Genomic DNA, 24907 nt, shown 5'->3' with positions numbered 1-24907 from the left:
GCAGTACAATGCCAAGAAATGGCCTACATAAACCAGTCCACTAAGACATCAGAAGACACAGGCAAGTGTGCGCCTTACCCTTCAAGGGGCCACACATGGAAGCTCCGACATTCTACAAGATAAAGCCAGTGATGACAGGAGAGGGCATCACCGCTGGCACAGAAGAGTAGCGTAAAGCATACAAACTGCAATGGATTCACTCCGGTATTCGCCAGTCATTCAGAGATTAGAGGAAACTTCTGTGTGCAATGAAGAACATTCTAGATTGTCCTGAAGGCCATATTCACACCTTCAGTATGTGGTCAGTATTTTATATCAGTATGTGTAAGCCAAAAGCAGGAGTGGGTGAAAAATTCTCAAGTGGTGCTGGGCTTCTATTATACTTTCCCTCCCCTCCTGACTGGTGTAACAATGTCAGAAGCAGCATAAAACAGGCCATGCCCCACTGTGGCAATATAACCACATAGAAGACTAGTAACTGATCCCTGCAGCACCACATATATTCAGGACGCTGCTAGAAGCCGCGCTGAATGGGTGCAGAGCCCTCTATCTGTTTTGTAAATGCAAATCCTTTGGGTTGTTACATATTGATGGATGTCTAAAGACAGTGAAAAAAGGAAATCTGTCAGCAGGACGTCACCCACCTAAACTATTTATATGAGCATGTAGCTCTTTCAAAAATAAGTCCAGCAAAAGCCTTACATGGCTGGTCTGCTTCTCCATTACTGAGAAATCAGTGTTTGAATGGTTAAGCCACTGAAGATAAAGCGTTATGGCAGATCTGAAGCCTCTGTCACTCCAGCTCTACTCCCTGCCCAGCACCGACTCCTCCTGCGTGACAGACAGCATGTATGCTCGGCGACTTCAGGAATAAGGAGTGGTCAGTTATTCAGGAGGAGGCGGCGCTGGCAAGGGAATAGAGCTGGAGTGACAGGCTTCAGATTTACAAAAAACTCTTCCACCTCATTGCTCATCAATTCAAAGCCTGATTTCTCAGAAACGGAGGAATGGAGTGCCCATGGAAAGGCATTGTTGACCTTGTCCTGCTGACAGATTTCCTTGACCTACATGGAAAAAAAATGCATGACCAAGCTAAAATGTGTTTAAAGTATATTCTAATAGAGCGAGGTGGGGGGAGGGAAGCCTTCAACATTGTCATGACATTCAATAGGATTCGACATAAATGCATGATGCGTGGCTCCTACTTGCATGTGCCAAACCCACTGGGACAATGAAGGCCCAGTGACCACCATAGTGTGGCTATAGACATTAGTACAGAGATGGCAGCGCTTGGTTCTCTTTCTAATACGCACAGCTCTCAAGTGAAAGAGCATCTGAATGGAAGTCACAGGATATTCTATAATGGTTAACCCCTTAAGCCCCGAGGGTGGTTTGCACGTTAATGACCGGGCCAATTTTTACAATTCTGACCACTGTCCCTTTATGAGGTTATAACTCTGGAACGCTTCAACGGATCTTGGCGATTCTGACATTGTTTTCTCGTGACATATTGTACTTCATGTTAGTGGTAAAATTTCTTCGATATAACTTGCGTTTATTTGTGAAAAAAACGAATATTTGGCGAAAATTTTGAAAATTTCGCAATTTTCCAACTTTGAATTTTTATGCCCTTAAATCACAGACATATGTCACACAAAATACTTAATAAGTAACATTTCCCACATGTCTACTTTACATCAGCACAATTTTGGAACCAAAATTTTTTTTTGTGACGGAGTTATAAGGGTTAAAAGTTGACCAGCAATTTCTCATTTTTACAACACCATTTTTTTTTAGGGACCACATCTCATTTGAAGTCATTTTGAGGGGTCTATATAATAGAAAATACCCAAGTGTGACACCATTCTAAAAACTGCACCCCTCAAGGTACTCAAAACCACTTTCAAGAAGTTTATTAACCCTTCAGGTGTTTCACAGGAATTTTTGGAATGTTTAAATAAAAATGAACATTTAACTTTTTTTCACACAATTTATTTCAGCTCCAATTTGTTTTATTTTACCAAGGGTAACAGGAGAAAATAGACCCCAAAAGTTGTTGTACAATTTGTCCTGAGTACGCTTATACCCCATATGTGGGGGTAAACCACAGTTTGGGCGCATGGCAGAGCTTGGAAGCAAAGGAGCGCCATTTGACTTTTCAATGCAAAATTGACTGGAATTGAGATGAGACGCCATGTTGCATTTAGAGAGCCCTTGATGTGCCTAAACATTGAAACCCCTAACAAGTGACACCATTTTGGAAAGTAGACCCCCTAAGGAACTTATCTAGATGTGTGGTGAGCACTTTGACCCAACAAGTGCTTTACAGAAGTTTATAATGCAGAGCCGTAAAAATAAAAAATCATATTTTTTCACAAAAATGATCTTTTCACCCCCAATTTTTTATTTTCCCAAGGGTAAGAGAAGAAATTGGACCCCAAAAATTGTTGTGCAATTTGTCCTGAGTACACTGATACCCCATATGTGGGTGTAAACCATTGTTTGGGCGCAGGGCAGAGCTCAGAAGGGAAGGAGCGCCATTTGACTTTTCAATGCAAAATTGACTGGAATCGAGATGGGACGCCATGTTGCGTTTGGAGAGCCCCTAATGTGCCTAAACATTGAAACCCCCCACGAGTGACACCATTTTGGAAAGTAGACCCCTTAAGGAACTTATCTAGATATGTGTTGAGCACTTTGACCCAACAAGTGCTTCACAGAAGTTTATAATGCAGAGCCGTAAAAAAAAAAAATCATATTTTTTCACAAAAATGATCTTTTCACCCCCATTTTTTTATTTCCCCAAGGGTAAGAGAAGAAATTAGACCACAAAAGTTGTTGTGCAATTTGTCCTGAGTACGACGATACCCCATATGTGGGTGTAAACCATTGTTTGGGCGCATAGCAGAGCTCAGAAGGGAAGAAGCGCTATTTTACTTTTCAATGCAAAATTGACTGGAATTAAGATGGGATGCCATGTTGCGTTTGGAGAGCCCCTGATGTGCCTAAACATTAAACCCCCCCACAAGTGACACCATTTTGGAAAGTAGACCCCCTAAGGAACTTATCTAGATGTGTTTTGAGAGCTTTGAACCCCCAAGTGTTTCACTACAGTTTATAACGCAGAGCCGTGAAAATAAAAATTATTTTTTTTTTTCACAAAAATGATTTTTTAGCCCCCAGTTTTGTATTTTCACAAGGGTATCAGGATAAATTGGACCCCAAAAGTTGTTGTCCAATTTGTCTGGAGTACGCTGATACCCCATTTGTGGGGAGGGACCACTGTTTGGGCGCATGACAGAGCTCGGAAGGGAAGGAGCGCCATTTGGAATGCAGACTTAAATGGATTGGTCTGCAGGCGTCACATTGCATTTGCAGAGCCCCTGATGTACCCAAACAGTACAAACCCCCCACAAGTGACCCCATATTGGAAACTAGACCCCCCAAGGAACTTATCTAGATGTGTTGTGAGAACTTTGAACCCCCAAGTGTTTCACTACAGTTTATAACGCAGAGCCGTGAAAATAATTTTTTTTTTTTTTTCACAAAAATGAAATTTAGCCCCCAGTTTTGTATTTTCACAAGGGTATCAGGATAAATTGGACCCTAAAAGTTGTTGTCCAATTTGTCCTGAGTACGCTGATACCCCCTATGTGGGGGGGAACCACTGTTTGGGCGCATGACAGAGCTCGGAAGGGAAGGAGCGCCATTTGGAATGCAGACTTAAATGGATTGGTCTGCAGGCGTCACGTTGCATTTGCAGAGCCCCTGATGTACCCAAACAGTACAAACCCCCCACAAGTGACCCCATATTGGAAACTAGACCCCCCAAGGAACTTATCTAGATGTGTTGTGAGAACTTTGAACCCCCAAGTGTTTCACTACAGTTTATAACGCAGAGCCGTGAAAATAAAAATTATTTTTCTTTTTCACAAAAATTATTTTTTAGCCCCCAGTTTTGTATTTTCACAAGGGTATCAGGATAAATTGGACCCTAAAAGTTGTTGTCCAATTTGTCCTGAGTACGCTGATACCCCCTATGTGGGGGGGGAACCACTGTTTGGGCGCATGACAGAGCTCGGAAGGGAAGGAGCGCCATTTGGAATGCAGACTTAAATGGATTGGTCTGCAGGCGTCACGTTGCATTTGCAGAGCCCCTGATGTACCCAAACAGTACAAACCCACCACAAGTGACCCCATATCGGAAACTAGACCTCCCAAGGAACTTATCTAGATGTGTTGTGAGAACTTTGAACCCCCAAGTGTTTCACTACAGTTTACAATGCAGAGCCGTGAAAATAAAACATTTTTTTTCCCACAAAAATGATTTTTAGCCCCCCAAATTTTTATTTTCCCAAGGATAACAAGAGAACTTGGACCCCAGAAGTTTTTGTTCAATTTGTCCCTAGTACGCTGATACCCCATATGTTGGGGTAAACCCCTTTTTGGACGCACGGGAGAGCTCGGAAGGGAAGGAGCACTGTTTTACTTTTTCAACGCAGAATTGGCTGGAATTGAGATTGGACGCCATGTCGCGTTTGGAGAGCCCCTGATGTGCCTGAACAGTGGAAACTCCCCAATTCTACCTGAAACCCTACCCCTAACCTCACCCCTAACCGTTTACTGAACATTTTCTGACAGTCATAAGTGCCACGTATATAAGTGCCACGTATATAAGTGCCACGTATATAAGTGCCACGTATATAAGTGCCACGTATATAAGTGCCACGTATATAAGTGCCACGTATATAAGTGCCACGTATATAAGTGCCACGTATATAAGTGCCACGTATATAAGTGCCACGTATATAAGTGCCACGTATATAAGTGCCACGTATTTAAGAGCCACGTATTTCAGTGCCACGTATTTCAGTGCCACGTATTTCAGGCACTGAAAAATACGTGGCACGTAAATACGTGGCACTTAAATACGTGGCACTTAAATACGTGGCACTTAAATACGTGGCACTTAAATACGTGGCACTTAAATACGTGGCACTTAAATACGTGGCACTTAAATACGTGGCACTTAAATACGTGGCACTTAAATACGTGGCACTTAAATACGTGGCACTTAAATACGTGGCACTTAAATACGTGGCCACTGAAATGTCGTGGCACTTATATACGTATATACGTATATAAACGTATATTTCAGTGCCACGTATTTCAGGTTAGGGGTAGGGTTAGGGGTAGGGTTAGGGTTTTTGTTTTTTTCTTGTTTTCTTGTGTTTTTCTATAAAAACGCATGCGTTTTACCGCGTTTACATGCATTTTTTCACACATGCGGTTTTTTTAAGAAACGCATGCAGATAAAAACGCAAGTGTGAAACCAGACTAAAAGACGCTTTTTATGGCAAAAAAGTTTTTGCGTGTCCACATTTTGAGACCTATAATTTTTCCACATTTTGGTCCACAGAGTCATGTGAGGTCTTGTTTTTTGCGGGACGAGTTGACGTTTTTATTGGTAACATTTTCGGACACGTGACCATTTTTTATCACTTTTTATTCCGATTTTTGTGAGGCAGAATAACCAAAAACCAGCTATTCATGAATTTCTTTTGGGAGAGGCGTTTATACCGTTCTGCGCTTGGTAAAATTGATAAAGCAGTTTTATTCGTCGGGTCAGTACGATTACAGCGATACCTCATTTATATCATTTTTTTATGTTTTGACGCTTTTATACGATAAAAACTTTTATAGAAAAAATAATTATTTTGGCATCGCTTTATTCTGAGGACTATAACTTTTTTATTTTTTTGCTGATGATGCTGTATGGCGGCTCGTTTTTTGCGGGACAAGATGACGTTTTCAGCGGTAACATGGTTATTTATATCCGTCTTTTTGATCGCGTGTTATTCCACTTTTTGTTCGGCGGTATGGTAATAAAGCGTTGTTTTTTGCCTCGTTTTTTTTTTTTTTTTTTCCTTACGGTGTTTACTGAAGGGGTTAACTAGTGGGCCAGTTTTATAGGTTGGGTCGTTACGGACGCGGCGATACTAAATATGTGTACTTTTATTGTTTTTGTTTGTTTTTTTAGATAAAGAAATGTATTTATGGGAATAATATTTTTTTTTTTATTATTATTTATTTAGGAATTTTTTTTTTTTTTTTTTTTTTACACATGTGGAAATTTTTTTTTTTACTTTTTTACTTTGTCCCAGGGGGGGACATCACAGATCGCAGATCTGATAGTGTGCACAGCACTCTATCAGATCTGCGATCATACTTTCATCGGAGCAGGCTGCAGCTTTCATCTGCAGCCTGCTCCGACCCGGAAGTGCTCCCTGCAGGACCCGGATACAGCCCCTCGGCCATTTTGGATCCGGGGCCTGCAGGGAGAAGACGTTCGGTACGAGGTGAGTACATCACCTTGTACCGATCGTCTCAGGGAAGCACGCAGGGAGCCCCCTCCCTGCGCGATGCTTCCCTGTACCGCCGGTACACCGCGATCATGTTTGATCGCGGTGTGCCGGGGGTTAATGTGCCGGGGGCGGTCCGTGACCGCTCCTGGCACATAGTGCCGGATGTCAGCTGCGATATGCAGCCGACACCCGGCCGCGATCGGCCGCGCTCCCCCCGTGAGCGCGGCCGATCGCGTATGACGTACTATCCCGTCACCGGGAATTAAGGCCCACCCCACCTCGACGGTATAGTACGTCATACGGGCTTAAGGGGTTAAGGATGGAATACACTTTTTTAAGCAAACGCATGCTCTTTTTTTGGCCTTTGATTAAGATAGCATCTTATATATTATAGATTGGATATTAAGTGATGCATCATTAATAAATCTTCACCTTGAGGATCAAGACCAGGCAGAAATGTTTAAGATCAATAGTTACTTGCCAGATGAATACCACTTACAGTACATTCAATAGATTTAAATTTTAAAAAGGCTTGAAAGCCTAGACGTCATTCTTGTTCAAGGCTTATGGTGTTGGCTGTAATACAGCAAATCAGCGCCAAAAATAACAACAATGATGACGAGGACCACTTTTCCATAACATTACCACTCTGAAAAATGTTTACATGCAATTTAGACTTGTTTGAGGGAACTGTCATTCAGCCAGAAAGTGCACAATTACTGGGTTACAGGGTGTTCCAACTGCAAACATGGCACGTCCCCAAACACCCATTCTGCTATTCCAAACAGTGGGAATATGGCCCGATTATCCAAAACTGACCATCTGTACTCCAGTCTTGATGAGGAGAGCACCGTACAAAGACGAGCCAAATTCACTGAGAGGGAGTGCGCCTCTGAGACCACGGGCACACGTTCAGTATGTGGTCAGTATTTTACATCAGTGTTTGTAAGTAAAAATGAGGAGTGAAACAATCAGAGGAAAAGTATAATAACACGTCACAACATTTTTCACCCACTCCTGGTTTTGGCTTACAAATACTGGAGGTAAAAAAAAACTCACAAAATACTGAACGTGTAAATGTGGCCTTAATGGAAATCTGTCAATGGGTTTTTGCCAATGAATCCGAGAGCAGTATAATGTAGAGACAGAGAACACAATTCCAGCAACATGTCACTTACTGGGCTGCTTGCTTTAGTTTTGATAATCTCCTGCTGAAAAAACTGATGTTATCATTAGAGGTCTAGTAAACTTGCTGCCAGGTCATCCTCCATATTCGTGAGCTCTGTATCACTCCCAGCATCGACTGTCCATAGGCAGAAAGCTGTCGATGTACTGTAGGGTTTGTACTCACTCAGCTGCTTGAGGCAGGCACAGGAAACGGCATTACTGCAATGTTTATTCACAGCTCATAAACCCCTCTGGATGGCAAGATAAAACAGAGCCTTTTCTGGCACATGGCAAAAACAAACTACAAGTAACTAGTCTATATAGTGCTGGAGGTCCGCCTGCTCAGGTCAGTGCCTTTACCAACACACTGGAGGTCTCCACACCTCCAGCCAAAGAATGAGAGACTCGGCCGCCATTCTCTCTGCCAAACCACGACCATGGGGGTTGGGACATGCGAGCAGTCATTCCCACCCATCTCTCATAACTGCTTGTAAAACCGGGCCCTGGAACGGCCCAAAGAACTCTCTCAGCACTATATGTGCTGGAGCATGCTTCAGAGCCAATAGCCACGATGACACGTATCTCCCCTCAAGGAGTTGTCCGGCGGCCATCTTACAGGACATAGAAAGCAGTTACTGAGTGGTGGAGGTGAGGTTATACAGAGCTCAGCACTCAGATCTGCAGCAGATTACAACAGTTATTATATGAAAACCTTTGCAAGCAGACAGTAGGTGATGCCTCAACGTTATCAGGGTCTCTGTCCTTACATAATGCTGCTGTCAGATAGGGTAGCAAAAACCTGCTGACAGATTCTCTGTAATGAATTTGGCACATCTCTCAGTTGTCGTATGCCACTGTAAGGCTATGTGCACACGTAGGAAATGTGGTGCAGAATTTTCTGCACTAAATCTGCATCTGCAGATTTGATGCAGTTTCTGCGCAGTTTCTATGCAGTTTCTGCGCAGATTCTATGCAGTTTCTGCGCAGATTCTATGCAGTTTCTGCGCAGATTCTATGCAGTTTCTGCGCAGATTCTATGCAGTTTCTGCGCAGATTCTATGCAGTTTCTGCGCAGATTCTATGCAGTTTCTGCGCAGATTCTATGCAGATTCTATGCAGATTCTATGCAGATTCTATGCAGATTCTGCGCAGATTCTGCGCAGTTTCTATGCAGATTCTATGCAGATTCTGTGCAGTTTCTGTGCAGATTCTGTGCAGTTTCTGTGCAGTTTCTATGCAGATTCTATGCAGTTTCTATGCAGATTCTATGCAGATTCTATGCAGATTCTATGCAGATTCTGTGCAGTTTCTGTGCAGTTTCTGTGCAGTTTCTATGCAGTTTCTATGCAGTTTCTGTGCAGTACAATGTAAATCAATGGGGGAAAAAAAAGCTGTGCACATGGTGCAGAAAAATCTGCAGCAGAAACGCTGCAGAACTGCACAAAAGAAGCGACGTGCACTTCTTTGAAATCTGCAGCGTTTCTGCGCAGATTTTTCTGCACCATGTGCACAGCTTTTTTTTTTTCCCATTGATTTACATTGTACTGTAAATCACAGTGCAGTTCTGCAGCGTTTCTGCAGCAGAAAAATCTGCTGCAGTTCTGCACCAATTCTGCACTAAATCTGCATCGTGTGCACATACCCTAAGAAACGTACTCCAGCCGCAGCCTTGGGAAAACTTCTCTTGTAATTTACCTCACGTCCAGTATTTGACACTAGGGTATGTGCACACGATGCAGATTTAGTGCAGAATTGGTGCAGAACTGCAGCAGATTTTTCTGCTGCAGAAACGCAGCAGAACTGCACTGTGATTTACAGTACAATGTAAATCAATGGGGAAAAAAAAAGCTGTGCACATGGTGCAGAAAAATCTGCGCAGAAACGCTGCAGATTTCAAAGAAGTGCACGTCGCTTCTTTTGTGCAGTTCTGCAGCGTTTCTGCTGCAGATTTTTCTGCACCATGTGCACAGCTTTTTTTTTCCCATTGATTTACATTGTACTGCACAGAAACTGCATAGAAACTGCATAGAAACTGCATAGAAACTGCATAGAAACTGCACAGAAACTGCATAGAATCTGCGCAGAAACTGCATAGAAACTGCATAGAAACTGCATAGAAACTGCATAGAAACTGCACAGAAACTGCATAGAATCTGCGCAGAAACTGCATAGAAACTGCATCAAATCTGCAGATGCAGATTTAGTGCAGAAAATTCTGCACCACATTTCCTACGTGAGTGTGATGAATTTCATGGCCACTCCCTCCTAGAATCCACTCCTTTCATGTTTGTTTGTTTGTTTTTTTAAATTGGAGCTGGCTGGAAATGGCTAAATTCTTGCATAACTGAGTATCGTCAAAAATGTTAGAAAATTTCAGTTTTATACCAGAAGAAATCAAGACAACTGCTTAATGAATCAAGGCCAAAGTATTGCACTGGATAAGCATGTACTCCGCTCTTTCTATAGACATCCGTGAGTCCTAGAGTGACTGTGTATAACATGGCGCAATTATACGCACAATCATCACCAAATGTAAGTGACCTGGGCACAGTGCAGTCCCTGCCACAACCGGATGTGCAAGGAAAACTCAAGACTGAGTCTCACAGGCTGTACCCTGACTGATCAGAAAATGAAGGAACATCCAAGCATCGTAACATTACTTCATAAGGTGGGAATGTCCCCGAGGTTTCCTAGCAGTGCCCGGTAATTTATTTACAGCAGGCCCCTCAGCCGCTATGGAGGTTGTCCTCCATCTTCTCTAGATTCTTGAAGTTGTCAGGTCTGCTCAGCTATGGTGCAATATTGAGGGAAGGACACTAATGTAGGAGAACCCAGATCTGTATATTTACATGACTATGAGGCTGTCCAGTTTGGGGCCGGAGACGGATGGCCAGTGTCTGCATCACAGGCTGTAGACTACGAAGCTCAAAAGCGTCACAATGGCTCATGAAAAAAGGAAACCAGAAGAAAAATGCTCATCTTAATATCAGGATTGCACAGCTATTTTTTCATGCATTTTTCAAAGTAAAGACCTCAAACTTACTAGGTCTAAGATCTATGTGATAAGATAAGTCTTTGCTGTGAAATCTGGGGGCAGATTCACTTTAATATAGTAAATATTGCTTGGCACTGAGCCATCTGATCTGTACCAGCACTGTGCCATCTTTAGAGGACCGAGGTGAAAGGACAAGCCGTGAGCACCTCCCCAGAACACACTGGCTGCTGTGTAGTGTATACTCACTGAGGTGGAAGAACAAGGTAGGAGGACAGACACAGGCCGGCCTTGCATGGAGGGGGATGAAATATTAAAAAGCAACAGCACTTTATAAATATTGCAGCACTGTGCAGAGGGAAGAAAATAATAATGTAACAAACCTATTCAATCCCAAAAATACAGCTCAAGAATACTGCACTTATCATAAAACGGACATGCAAATCTTCACGTATTCATAGAAATATTCTAAATGTCACACGCGACCAATCCGCAATTATGTTCTCATAAAATCCTGAAAACTGAACAGGATTTTCACTTGACAGTTACAAGGCTTTGTTCCCATTTCTGGGGGTGAAATAACACATGTATGACAGGCCGCTATGTTTAGAAGCTGAAGATTCTTATAAAGATGACTAATATAATCTCTATATAGCACGCTCCCAATTATCCCCATATTATGTGCTGTATACATGTAAAGGATAACTTATTCAAGTTCAAAAATGACCTCAGTCTTAAGAAATATTAATTCCACATGCAGAATTTATGGACTGAAAAAAGCAGATGTAGTGAAGAGGTGTAGTCATCTAGTGCACTCATACTGCCCCCTACTGCTTACTGAGCATAACACACCAAGTGGAAGCACTTAACCACTTAACAACCAAGATAACTGGAAGGCAGTATGAGATGTCAGAACAACTGGTAAACTAATTCACTTACATATCAAATTATAAATTTGTATAATGATCTACAATGGGTCGTCTCCATATATAAAAGCACAATGTAGCTGGTGGAGCAACCATGTGATATGCTGCACTGATAAAAACCCTTTCCTAAGCTGGCAGCCACACTCCCACACCTCCCTGTACCCCATGCAAACGCCAAAGAAGCATCCTCTGCGGACACTTCACTTAACACTTCAATATGATCGCTGATGTTAATGAACCCCATTTGGGTGTTAGTGTACAGTGAAACACAATAGATAGAAACATGGTTGCAAACTACCTCTTCTATCTACATACAGGGACCTTTTGCAAGATACCATATTTTTTCATTTTGGACAACCCACTGTTACAAAGCAAAACATTAAGTCAAGCAAAAATGCTTCTGTTTGCAGCATCAGAGAGTACACAGTTGGAGCAACCATAATGCTGGTCCTAAAGTTTAATCTTCAGGCAAGCATTCCCTAGCAGACAGGCAGAAAGCTGAGAGTCAGGGGAGCAGTGCCATGCTGAAAATGAAACACAAAAACAACCAATTAAGCAAACAAAAAATGTCATAAATTGTCCATCACTGAATAATGTTGCTGGACTGAATCAGTAAGGTAAGGCTTCAGTGTATGCATTTACACCTCACTCAAGGAGGATACACTGAATTCCCCCTCCATGGAGCTGCACACAAGCCAGCTCAAAGCATCCTACCCAGACATCAAGCTAGTGCCTGTCCCTGCACTGCCGTCTCAACGCCATGGGACACGTGCCTTATACAGGTTTTTACACATGTCCATCTGCTTCTCAGTTAAAAAAACATCCATTATTTTATTTTTTATCATAACTAGTACTCATGAAAATAAGAAACTTTGTAACTAGTGATGAGCAAACTTGTTCGGATAAGAATGTAAGTCCGCAAGGACAGGGTCCTCTCTCCCCTCTGTACCAGTGTGTCACTGTAAATCTGTTAACTGTAAATGATATCTATAACTCTGTATGTAACCCCTTTCTCATGTACAGCACCATGGAATTAATGGTGCTATATAAATGAATAATAATAATAATAATAATAGTTATCTTAGCATGCTCAGGTGCTAACAGAGTGTCTTTGGCATGCTTGAATAATATGTTTGTGTCCCAGCGGCTGCATGTCTTGTACTGTTTGACAACCACAACACAGGTAATCCCTGCATGTGTTGCGGGTGTCTAACAGTCGTGAGACATGCCGCCGGGACACGAACATATTTTTCAAGCACGTCAAAGTAACTTGTTTAGCACCCAAGCATGCTCAGATAACACCTTATCCAAGCACATTCGCTCATCACTATTTGTAACATCTCTTATCAGAGAAATCTGTGTCTGTCACCTCCTTGACTGATGTTTCATGGGTACGCTCTAATAATTCAGGGTAGCGGCCTTAACCCTGCTGTACTGTTCAGGTCAATATGACCCGAAATGATTTTTGAGACCCTGTAGATTTTTTTTATATGAGGATTTGAAACTAGTGGTATCTTGACTTCTCATTTGTGGAGCTCTCTCTCTCTCTATATATATATATATATATATATATATATATATTTTTTTTTTTTGTTTTGTTTTGTTTACTTTTTGCTACACGCTGATTGTTACACTTGTACTGTTCGGGTCAATATGACCCGATAGCATTTTATACTGTTCTACAGGTCTCTGATTATTTCTGACTGCAAAAATTATGTTTTTTTATGTGTACTTCATCTCAAAATGGTGGTGGTTTCACTGTTCTTATCAGTAAGCAAGTAGTTATCTAGTATTATCCATTTGCTGTTTGTGAGAGAGGAGACTGGTTGTCTATCATTCAAAGGCTGGGGGTTTCACTGTTATGAGTAATCACGTATTTATTTAGTCAAATGCATTTTCAGTTTGTGAGAGAAGACACTGTTGTCTTATAAATTGGACACCAGTCATTTGACTTACACCCTGAAGCTAAGGGTACCATTACACTACACGATTTACCAACGATCACGACCAGCGATACGACCTGGCCGTGATCGTTGGTAAGTCGTTGTGTGGTCGCTGGGGAGCTGTCACACAGACAGCTCTCCAGCGACCAACGATGCCGAAGTCCCCGGGTAACCAGGGTAAACATCGGGTTACTAAGCGCAGGGCCGCGCTTAGTAACCCAATGTTTACCCTGGTTACCTTTGTAAATGTAAAAAAAACAAAAACACTACATACTCACATTCCGGTGACTGTCACGTCCCCCGCCGTCAGCTTCCCGCACTGACTGTGCCGGCCGTAAAGCACAGCACAGCGGTGACGTCACCGCTGTGCTCTGCTTTTACTTTACGGCCGGCGCTCACAGTCAGTGCGGGAAGCTGACGGCGAGGGACGTGATAGACATCAGAAGGTGAGTATGTAGTTTTTTTTTTTTTACATTTACAATAGTAACCAGGGTAAGCATCGGGTTACTAAGCGCGGCCCTGTGCTTAGTAACCCGATGTTTACCCTGGTTACAAGCGAACACATCGCTGGATCGGTGTCACACACACCGATCCAGCGATGACAGCGGGTGATCCAACGCCGAAATAAAGTTTCAAACGATCTGCTACGACGTACGATTCTCAGCGGGGTCCCTGATCGCAGTAGCGTGTCAGACACAGCGAGATCGTATGTATATCGCTGGAACGTCACGGATCGTACCGTCGTAGCGATCAAAGTGCCACTGTGAGACAGTACCCTAAGTCCTGTGAAAGAGACACCGGAATCTGAGAGAGAGAGAGAGAGAGCACTGAGCTGTGAATACACATCTTTACAGGTATTCTTTTTTTTCAAAACTTGGATAAAAATGTTTCTAAAATGTCTATTGACTGACGCTGTGAATACATATCTTTACAACTATTCTTTTCTTTTCCAAAATTAGATTAAAATGTTTCGAAAAAGTATACTGACTGACGCTGAATTGGAAGAGCTTGCCAACGCCTCTGATTCAGAAGATGATGTCCCACAGGAAATAATGTCCGAAGAGGAGGACCACATAAGCGAGATGGAAAGCAATGTTGAAAATTCGGATTCTGAAGTGGAGTATGAAGAGGAACATGATACCCAGACAACTAGCCGGATGCAAGAAATCCTTTCTAAAAACAAGTGTGTAATTTGGAACTTGCAGCCTAGTCAGGCTGGTAGATTGTCCTCTGAAAATATCATAAAAGCTACTCCTGGTCCTACAAGGTATGCTACATCAAGAATATCTAATATAGGATCAGCATTCGCATTGCTCCTGAATAGGACTATCCTAAATATTATAATACAAATGACAAACATTGAGGGACAAGTAGTTTATGGTGATAAATGGAAAAAATTAGATGTGACAGCTCTAAATGCTTATATTGGTAAATGTAAACTTGTAATTTACAATTGTAATAGAAAAAACTGAACATGTTAATGCGTTTTTACATTTTTCTTTCTAAAAAGGTTGAAGTTTTTATGATTTTTCATTTGTTGATTTATAAATATTGTTTTCAAAAAGTTAAATTTCATGTTTTAGTAATAGTAATGTAAAGCTTCTTTGTTATTTGTGTGCAGAATGCCAACAATCAAAGATAATTGTAAAAAGCCTGTGTAACCGTTTTATGAAAAAAAATTAATTATTAAGTTTGAATTTAAATTTTTCATTTATGATCAACCATGTTCACATACAGTATAATAATGAAAAAAGTGTTCAAATAAAACACTTAGAGTAGCTAAAAATCAAGAATGAATAGGTCGGGTCATATTGACCCGGGAACAGTACAAGTGTATAGCAAATGCGAACAGAACAGCAGGGTTAAGTGAATACAGATTTTCCCATTACGGAGATAAGAGAGGACAGCGATGCTCATAAGAGATATTCTGCTGCAAGTTCTCCTCAAGGCATAGATGCACTCTAAGGCCATGTGCACACAGTCAGTATTTTTCGCGTTTTTTCGCTATAAAAACGTGATAAAAACGCGAAAAAAACACTTACATATGCCTCCTATTATTTTAAGTGTATTCCGCATTTTTTGTGCAAATGTAGCCTTTTTTTCCGCGAAAAAATCGCATCGCGGAAAAAAAAGCAACATGTTCATTAAAATGCGGAATTGCAGGGGATTCCGCACACCTAGGGGTCCATTGATCTGCTTACTTCCCGCACGGGGCTGTGCCCACGATGCGGGAAGTAAGCAGATTATGTGCGATTGGTACCCAGGGTGGAGGAGAGGAGACTCTCCTCCACGCACTGGGCACCATATAAGTGGTCAAAAAATAAGAATTAAAATAAAAAACAGTCCTATACTCACCCTCGATGTCTTCCCGCCTCCACTGCACGCTGCCGTTCGGTTCCTGTAGCTGGTGTGCGGCGAAAGACCTGCCGATGACGTCACTGTCCTGTGATTGGTCGTGAGCGGTCATGTGACCGCTCACGTGACCGTGACGTCACGGAAGGTCCTGTGCGCACAGACCAGCTATAGGAAGAGGAGCCGGACGCCGGTGAGGAGATGTCTGGGTGAGTATAAGCATTTTTTTATTTTTTTTATTATTTTTAAACATTCTTTTACTATAGATGCTGCATAAGCTGCATCTATAGTAAAAAGTTGGTCACACTTGTCAAACGCTATGTTTGACAAGTGTGACCAACCTGTCAGTCAGTTTTCCAAGCGATGCTACAGATCGCTTGGAAAACTTTAGCATTCTGCAAGCTAATTACGCTTGCAGAATGCTAAAAAAAACGCGAAAAAAACGGAAAAAAAACGCAAAAAAAAAATGCGGATTTCTTGCAGAAAATTTCCGGTTTTCTTCAGGAAATTTCTGCAAGAAATCCTGAACGTGTGCACATACCCTAAGGCTATGTTCACACGTTGAGTTTTTATTCTGCAGGCAAAACCTTCTCTTTTGGCAGTAAAGAAGCAGCTTACTAAAATCAGGTATTGCTGTGTTTTTTAGGATCCCAAAGTTCAGCTTTGCTTCTACCACAGACACATGAACACAAGACATTCACCAATACAAGACATTTGTGAAACCATCCATCTTTGGAAAGAGAGCAATTTGATTAAATTATTTAATGAAAAAAGATGTTTTATGTCTGAAAAAACTAGTGATTATTCTGAACAAAAAAGTTCACATGAGCTCATGAAAAAACACACAATTACAAATGTAACAGCAGGGGAAGTTGAGTTGGTCAGGAATAGTTCACCCAAGACATTGGCAGTGCATTGAGTTTGTAGGACATGGTTTACCTTCATATTTTGGTTGGTTGCACAATTTCACACTTCGGTCAGCCAAGGTTTACTTTTCACACGTCACCAATGTAAGTATACTAATCCTAACTGTAAATCCAGTGAGACCATCAAGACATTAGGATTTAAACTTTGGAAAAATCACAAGAATAAATGTGTGTTACCTGCTTTTCCCACACAAAAAACCACAGCAAAAACCCGATACCTGCGTTTTTTGCACTTACTCTTTGCTTTCTATGTGTGAAAAAAACGCTGCAAAAACTCTGAAAAAAGTGACATTGCAGTTTTCAAAAAAGCAGCAGTTTTCCAATTCTGTCAGGGGGGAAAAAATGTATATACATGAGATTTCTGAAATCTCATAGCTTTTTCAGGCACTGTAAAACGCAGCATTTAATTTGCATAAATTTGCATAAAAGATGCAACGTGTGAACATAGTCTAAGAATTTATTTGGCTCACTACAAAAATATATATCAATAAATTTATTTGCTCTCAACCAAACACACTGTTTCAGGTACCAACATGGTCAAAACTTTATGACTCTTTGTAAAATATAAAGTGGTACTAGGATCTAAATTATCAATTCTTCCTCTCCACACGGTTTTTATGCGGATTTTCTCTGCGGATTTGCAAGCTAAATAAAGAAATATTATTTAACCCCTTCATGACCCAGCCTATTTTGACCTTAATGACCTGGCCGTTTTTTGCAATTCTGACCAGTGTCCCTTTATGAGGTAATAACTCAGGAACGCTTCAACAGATCCTAACGGTTCTGAGACTCTTTTTTCGTGACATATTGGGCTTCATGTTAGTGGTAAACTTAGGTCGATCATTTTTGCGTTTATTTGTGAAAAAAATGGAAATTTGGCTAAAATTTTGAAAATTTCGCAATTTTTAAATTTTGAATTTTTATTCTGTTAAATGAGAGTTATGTGACACAAAATAGTTAATAAATAACATTACCCACATGTCTACTTTACATCAGCACAATTTTGGAAACAACATTTTTTTTTGCTAGGAAGTTATAAGGGTTAAAATTTGACCAGCGATTTCTCATTTTTACAACAAAATTTACAAAACCATTTTTTTTTTAAGGACCACCTCACATTTGAAGTCAGTTTGAGGGGTCTGTATGGCTGAAAATACCCAAAAGTGACACCATTCTAAAAACTGCACCCCTCAAGGTGCTCAAAACCACATTCAAGAAGTTTATTAACCCTTCAGGTGCTTCACAGCAGCAGAGGCAACATGGAAGGAGAAAATGAACATTTAACTTTTTAGTCACAATGATGATGTTTTAGCAAAAAAAAATTTATTTTCCCAAAAGGAAAAAGAGAAACTGGACCCCAAAAGTTATTGTACAATTTGTCCTGAGTACGCCGATACCCCATATGGGGGGGGGGAACCACTGTCTGGGCGCACGACAGAGTTCGGAAGGGAAGGAGTGCCATTTGACTTTTTCGTGTTTTGAGAGCCCCTGTGTGCCTAAACATTGGAGCTCCCCCACAAGTGACCATTTTGGAAACTAGACCCCCAAGGAGCTTATCTAGATGCATAGTGAGCACTTTGAACCCCCAGGTGCTTCACAAATTGATCTGTAAAAATGAAAAAGTACTTTTTTTTTTTTTTTCACAAAAAATTTCTTTTAGCCTCAATTTTTTCATTTTTACATGGGCAACAGGATAAAATGGATCCAAAATGTATTGGGCAATTTCTCCTGAGTACGCGGATACCTCATATGTGGTCACAAACCACTGTTTGTGCACACGGCAAGGCTCGGAAGGGAAGGAGCGCCATTTGACTTTTGAATGAAAAATTAGCTCCAATCGTTAGCGGACACGATGTCGCGTTTGGAGAGCCCCTGTGTGCCTAAATATTGGAGCTCCCCACATGTGACCCCATTTTGGAAACTAGACCTCCCATGGAACTAATCTAGATGTGTGGTGACCACTTTAAACCCCCAAGTGCTTCACAGAAGTTTATAATGCAGAGCCGTGAAAATAAAAAATAATTTTTCTTTCCTCAAAAATTATATTTTAGCCCGCAATTTTTTATTTTCACAAGAGTAACAGGAGAAATTGGACCCCAAAAGTTGTTGTCCAGTTTGTCCTGAGTACGCTGACACCCCACATGTGGGGGGGAACCACTGTTTGGGCACACGTCGGGGCTCGGAAGGGAAGTAGTGACTTTTGAAATGCAGACTTTGATGGAATGGTCTACAGGCATCATGTTACGTTTGCAGAGCCCCTGATGTGCCTAAACAGTAGAAACCCCCCACAGTTGACCCCATTTTGGAAACTAGACACCCCAAGGAACTTATCTAGATATGTGGTGAGCACTTTGAACCCCCAAGTGCTTCACAGAAGTTTACAACGCAGAGCCGTGAAAATAAAAAATCATTTTTCTTTCCTCAAAAATGATGTTTTAGCAAGCATTTTTTTATTTTCACAAAGGTAACAGGACAAACTGGGCAACAATTATTGGGGTCCAATTTTTCCTGAGTATGCTGGTACCCCATATTTGGGGGTAACCCACTGTTTGGGCGCACGTCGGGGCTCGGAAGGGAGGGAGCACCATTTGACTTTTTGAATACAAGATTGGCTGGAATCAATGGTGGCGCCATGTTGCGTTTGGAGACCACTGATGTGCCTAAACAATGGAAACCCCTCAATTCTAACTCCAACACTAACCCCAACACACCCCTAACCCTAATCACAACCCTAACCCCAACACACCCCTAACCACAACGCTAACCCCAACACACCCCTAACCCTAACCCACAACACACCCCTAACCATAACCCTAACCACAGCCTAATCTTAACCCTATTTCCAACCCTAGCCCTAATTCCAACCCCAACTCTAATTCCAACCCTAACCCTAAGGCTATGTGCCAAACGTTGCGGATTCGTGTGAGATTTTTCCGCACCATTTTTGAAAAATCCGCAGGTAAAAAGCACTGTGTTTTACCTGCGGATTTACAGCGGATTTCCAGTGTTTTTTGTGCAGATTTCACCTGCGGATTCCTATTGAGGAACAGGTGTAAAACGCTGCAGAATCCGCACAAAGAATTGACATGCTGCGGAGAATACAGCACAGCGTTTCCGCACTGTATTTTCCGCACCATGGGCACAGCGGATTTGGTTTTCCATAGGTTTACATGGTACTGTAAACCTGATGGAAAACTGCTAATGACTTATGATTTATTCACATTGCGGGTCTGGGATTCACAGGCAGGGCGGCCGAACAGGCGCAGTCAGCTGGGCTGCGCCTGCACCAAACAGGGGAAAAGAGCGCAGGCTATTTTGAAAACAGCGGTGAGGAGGAGGCGGCGCCCGGCGCCAAGAAGATGTCAGTGACGGTTGTGTGGCGTCTAAAGCAGGGGGGAAACGTCGGCCTCCTTGACTGAAGACCAGGTATTTCTGACAAATTAAAAAACGAATCATTTCTCTAGTTACAGCACCCAGAACTAAAAGAGCCACCTTGTTTAGTGTGAAACGACTGGGGGGTGGGGGGGGTGACAGGTTCCCTTTAAACATTGAATGTTAGACAACTAAATTCACTTTAACCCCTTAATGAACGGGCCAAGTTGTTAAAACCTGACCAGTGTCACTTTATGTGGTAATATTTCTGGAACACGTCAACAAATCCCATTGATTTTGAGATCATAATAATCTATAAGATGTAATAAGATGATGATAAATTTATGACAATATTTTCTGCATCTATAAAAATATCAGAAATTTTAAAACTTTTTACAAAATTAGCAATTTTTGAACTTTGAATGATTATCCTTTTAATACAGATCGTAATAGCATAGAAAAATATTAACATTTCCCTGATGTCTGCTTTACAGCAGCACTATTTGTAAAATGTTATTTTATTTTATTAGAATTTTAGAAGGTTTAAAAATGTAGCAGTAATTTTTTGTTTTTTGAAGGAAATTTTCAAAATTTATTTTTTTAGGGACCTATTAAGTTTTAAGTGACTATGGGGGTCCTATAAATTGTAAACCCCCAAAAGCGATACAATTTTAAAAACAGCGCCCCTCAACGTATTCAAAATTGCTTTCAGGTAGTTTATTAACCCTTCAGGTGCTTTTCAGGAATTAATGCAAAGTGACATGACAGGAGTGAAGAAGTTTATTTTTACCACCTAAATTTTAATAACTTCTGAACAGGCCATTGTAGCCGGCAGGCTCTAAGGCCATTAAGTGGCTATGAATTGCCACGGCCAACATCAGGACCACACAATCAAGAGTTCAGGGTGCTGATGGGGTTAAAGAGGGAGCCCCCACACTCAACTATCTAGATGCTGTATTCAATATTGACAGCAGCATTTAAGGGGTTAAACAACTATAGTCGGTACCAACACTGATCGTGGCTGATGCAGCAAGTTGTCAGCTATAGTGTACAACCGACAGCTGCTGAATTGCCACCAATGGGGGGGGGGAATCTTAATATCTTATATCGCAGGTCAGTAAAAAGACGTATTGGTGGTCACTAAGGAGTTAAGGTTAAATTCCCACGACAAGCTTTTATTGAGTTTTGACGCTGCATTTTTTTAAATTTATTTTTTAACGTTTCAAATTTCCCATGAATGCCTCCTCGTTCCTGCTCCAGTTTGCATGCCTCCCTTATCCCTGTCACGGTATGTATGCCTCCCTCTTCCCTACCCCTGTCTGCATGCCTCCCCCGTTCAGTCCTTGTCTGCATGCCTCCCCCGTTCAGTCCTTGTCTGCATGCCTCCCCCGTTCAGTCCTTGTCTGCATGCCTCCCCCGTTCAGTCCTTGTCTGCATGCCTCCCCCGTTCAGTCCTTGTCTGCATGCCTCTCCCGTTCAGTCCTTGTCTGCATGCCTCCCCCGTTCAGTCCTTGTCTGCATGCCTCCCCCGTTCAGTCCTTGTCTGCATGCCTCCCCCGTTCAGTCCTTGTCTGCATGCCTCCCCCGTTCAGTCCTTGTCTGCATGCCTCCCCCGTTCAGTCCTTGTCTGCATGCCTCCCCCTTCCCTGTCCTGGTATGAATGCCTCCCCGTTCCTGGCCCAGTCTGCATGCCTCTCCTGTCCCTGAATGCATGCCTCCCTCTTCCCTGTCCTGGTATGAATGCCTGCCCGTTCCTGGCCCAGTCTGCATGCCTCCCCTGTCCCTGAATGCATGCCTCCCTCTTCCCTGTCCTGGTATGAATGCCTGCCCATCCCTACCCCTGTCTATATGCCTCCCCGTTCAGTCCCTGTATGAATGCCTCCCTCTTCCCTGTCCTGGTATGAATGCCTCCCCATCCCTACCTATCTGCATGCCTCCCCATTCAGTCCTTGTATGCATGCCTCCCCCATTCAGTCCTTGTATGCATGCCTCCCCATTCAGTCCTTGTATGAATGCCTCCCCGTTCCTGCCACTGTCTGCATGCCTCCCCTGTCCCTGAATGCATGCCTCCCTCTTCCCTGTCCTGGTATGAATGCTTGCCCATCCCTACCCATCTGCATGCCTCCCCCTTTCAGTCCCTGTAAGCAAGCCTCCCCCTTCCCTGTTTTGGTCTGCATGCCTCCCTCTTTCCTGTCCTGGTATGAATGCCTGCCCATCCCTGCCCCAGTCTGCATGCCTCCCCTGTCCCTGAATGCATGCCTCCCTCTTCCCTGTCCTGGTATGAATGCTTGCCCATCCCTACCCGTCTGCATGCCTCCCCCTTTCAGTCCCTGTAAGCAAGCCTCCCCCTTCCCTGTTTTGGTATGAATGCCTCCCCGTTCCTGTCTGCATGCCTCCCTCTTCCCTGTCCTAGTATGAATGCCTCCCCATCCCTACCCCTGCAGGCATGTCTCCCCTGTTCAGTCCCTGTATGCATGCCTCCCTCTTCCCTGTCCTGGTATGAATGCTTGCCCATCCCTACCCGTCTGCATGCCTCCCCCCTTTCAGTCCCTGTAAGCAAGCCTCCCCCTTCCCTGTTTTGGTATGAATGCCTCCCCGTTCCTGTCTGCATGCCTCCCTCTTCCCTGTCCTGGTATGAATGCTTGCCCATCCCTACCCATCTGCATGCCTCCCCCTTTCAGTCCCTGTAAGCAAGCCTCCCCCTTCCCTGTTTTGGTCTGCATGCCTCCCTTTCCTGTCCTGGTATGAATGCCTGCCCATCCCTGTCCCTGAATGCATGCCTCCCTCTTCCCTGTCCTGGTATGAATGCTTGCCCATCCCTACCCGTCTGCATGCCTCCCCCTTTCAGTCCCTGTAAGCAAGCCTCCCCCTTCCCTGTTTTGGTATGAATGCCTCCCCGTTCCTGTCTGCATGCCTCCCTCTTCCCTGTCCTAGTATGAATGCCTCCCCATCCCTACCCCTGCAGGCATGTCTCCCCTGTTCAGTCCCTGTATGCATGCCTCCCTCTTCCCTGTCCTGGTATGAATGCTTGCCCATCCCTACCCGTCTGCATGCCTCCCCCCTTTCAGTCCCTGTAAGCAAGCCTCCCCCTTCCCTGTTTTGGTATGAATGCCTCCCCGTTCCTGTCTGCATGCCTCCCTCTTCCCTGTCCTAGTATGAATGCCTCCCCATCCCTACCCCTGCAGGCATGTCTCCCCTGTTCAGTCCCTGAATGCATGCCTCCCTCTTCCCTGTCCTGGTAAGAATGCTTGCCCATCCCTACCCCTGTCTGCATGCCTCCCCCTTTCATTCCCTGTAAGCAAGCCTCCCCGTTCCTGTCCCTGTCTGCATGCCTCCCTCTTCCCTGTCCTGGTATGAATGCCTCCCCACCCCTACCCGTCTGCATGCCTCCCCCATTCAGTCCTTGTATGCATGCCTCCCCCATTCAGTCCTTGTATGCATGCCTCCCCCATTCAGTCCTTGTATGCATGCCTCCCCCATTCAGTCCTTGTATGCATGCCTCCCCCATTCAGTCCTTGTATGCATGCCTCCCCCATTCAGTCCTTATATGCATGCCTCCCCCATTCAGTCCTTGTATGCATGCCTCCCCCATTCAGTCCTTGTATGCATGCCTCCCCCATTCAGTCCTTGTATGCATGCCTCCCCCATTCAGTCCTTGTATGCATGCCTCCCCCATTCAGTCCTTGTATGCATGCCTCCCCCATTCAGTCCTTGCCTGCATGCCTCCCCCATTCAGTCCTTGTATGCATGCCTCCCCCCGTTCAGTCCTTGTCTGCATGCCTCCCCACATTCAGTCCCTGTATGCATGCCTCCCCCTTCCCTGTCCTGGTATGGATGCCTCCCCCTTCCCTGTCCTGGTATGAATGCCTCCCCGTTCCTGCCCCAGTCTGCATGCCTCCCCTGTCCCTGAATGTATGCCTCCCCCTTCCCTGTCCTGGTATGAATGCCTCCCCTTCCCTGTCCTGGTATGAATGCCTCCCTCTTCCCTGTCCTGGTATGAATGCCTCCCTCTTCCCTGTCCTGGTATGAATGCCTCCCTCTTCCCTGTCCTGGTATGAATGCCTCCCTCTTCCCTGTCCTGGTATGAATGCCTCCCTCTTCCCTGTCCTGGTATGAATGCCTCCTTATTCCTTATCCCTGTGTGCATGTTTACTATTGAAAAAAAAGGGAGTGGAGATGCGTCCATATTCATCACCTCAATGAGTGGTACCACCTGACCGCTGAACACAGGAAGAGGTGCAGGCAGGAGCCGGTGGCCAGAACGAGATGCAGTGCCAGCACCCAGGGCGCGCAGGTAGGGGAGTAAGATGTTTTTCCCCCGGCTTCTGGCACCCGCTGCTCCGCCACCCCCACTCCCCAGCCGGTTTTCTGTACCGTGACTCATGTATAAGCCGAGGGGGGTGTTTTCAGAACAAAAACCTGTGCTGAAAAACTCGGCTTATACACGAGTATATACGGTAAGTTACAGGAAGTTAACAAAACAAAGCAGTTTTAGTTAAAAAATAAAAATAAAAAAATGACCTACCATAAAAAGAAAAAACACAATGCTATAAAAAGCACAATGAAAAATGCAAGTAACCCAATTTAGCTAATTACTGCAAAAATGCTACAGAAAACCTGCAACACCTAAATAATGTATATACTCGTGTATAAGCAGAGTTCTTCAGCTCTTTCTTTTTTTGCTGAAAAAGACCCCCCTCGGCTTATACATGAGTCACGGTCCCAGTGCGGAGGTCCCCAGCGTCTCTGGAACATGTCCGCACTCCCCTGCAGCCTCTGTAAGTATTCCAGTGGCCACTGACAGGGCCGGCACCGATGCAAGTGCAGGTGTATACTCGGGTCGGTTTATACTCTCGTATATACG

At 43.5% G+C, this 24907-nt stretch overlaps 1 protein-coding gene across 19 annotated transcripts in view; it reads right to left on the bottom strand.

Annotated features, from left to right (window-relative positions):
• The window catches only part of DLG1 (discs large MAGUK scaffold protein 1), a 389579-nt gene that overhangs the window by 200167 nt on the left and 164505 nt on the right, over nucleotides 1-24907 (bottom strand). The window lies entirely within an intron of this gene.

The sequence above is a fragment of the Ranitomeya variabilis genome, chromosome 2 (genome assembly GCF_051348905.1).
Source record: "Ranitomeya variabilis isolate aRanVar5 chromosome 2, aRanVar5.hap1, whole genome shotgun sequence".
Lineage (NCBI taxonomy): Eukaryota > Metazoa > Chordata > Amphibia > Anura > Dendrobatidae > Ranitomeya > Ranitomeya variabilis.
The sequence above is the reverse complement of the archived record's forward strand: the minus strand, read 5'-3'. Positions and strand labels throughout refer to the sequence as shown.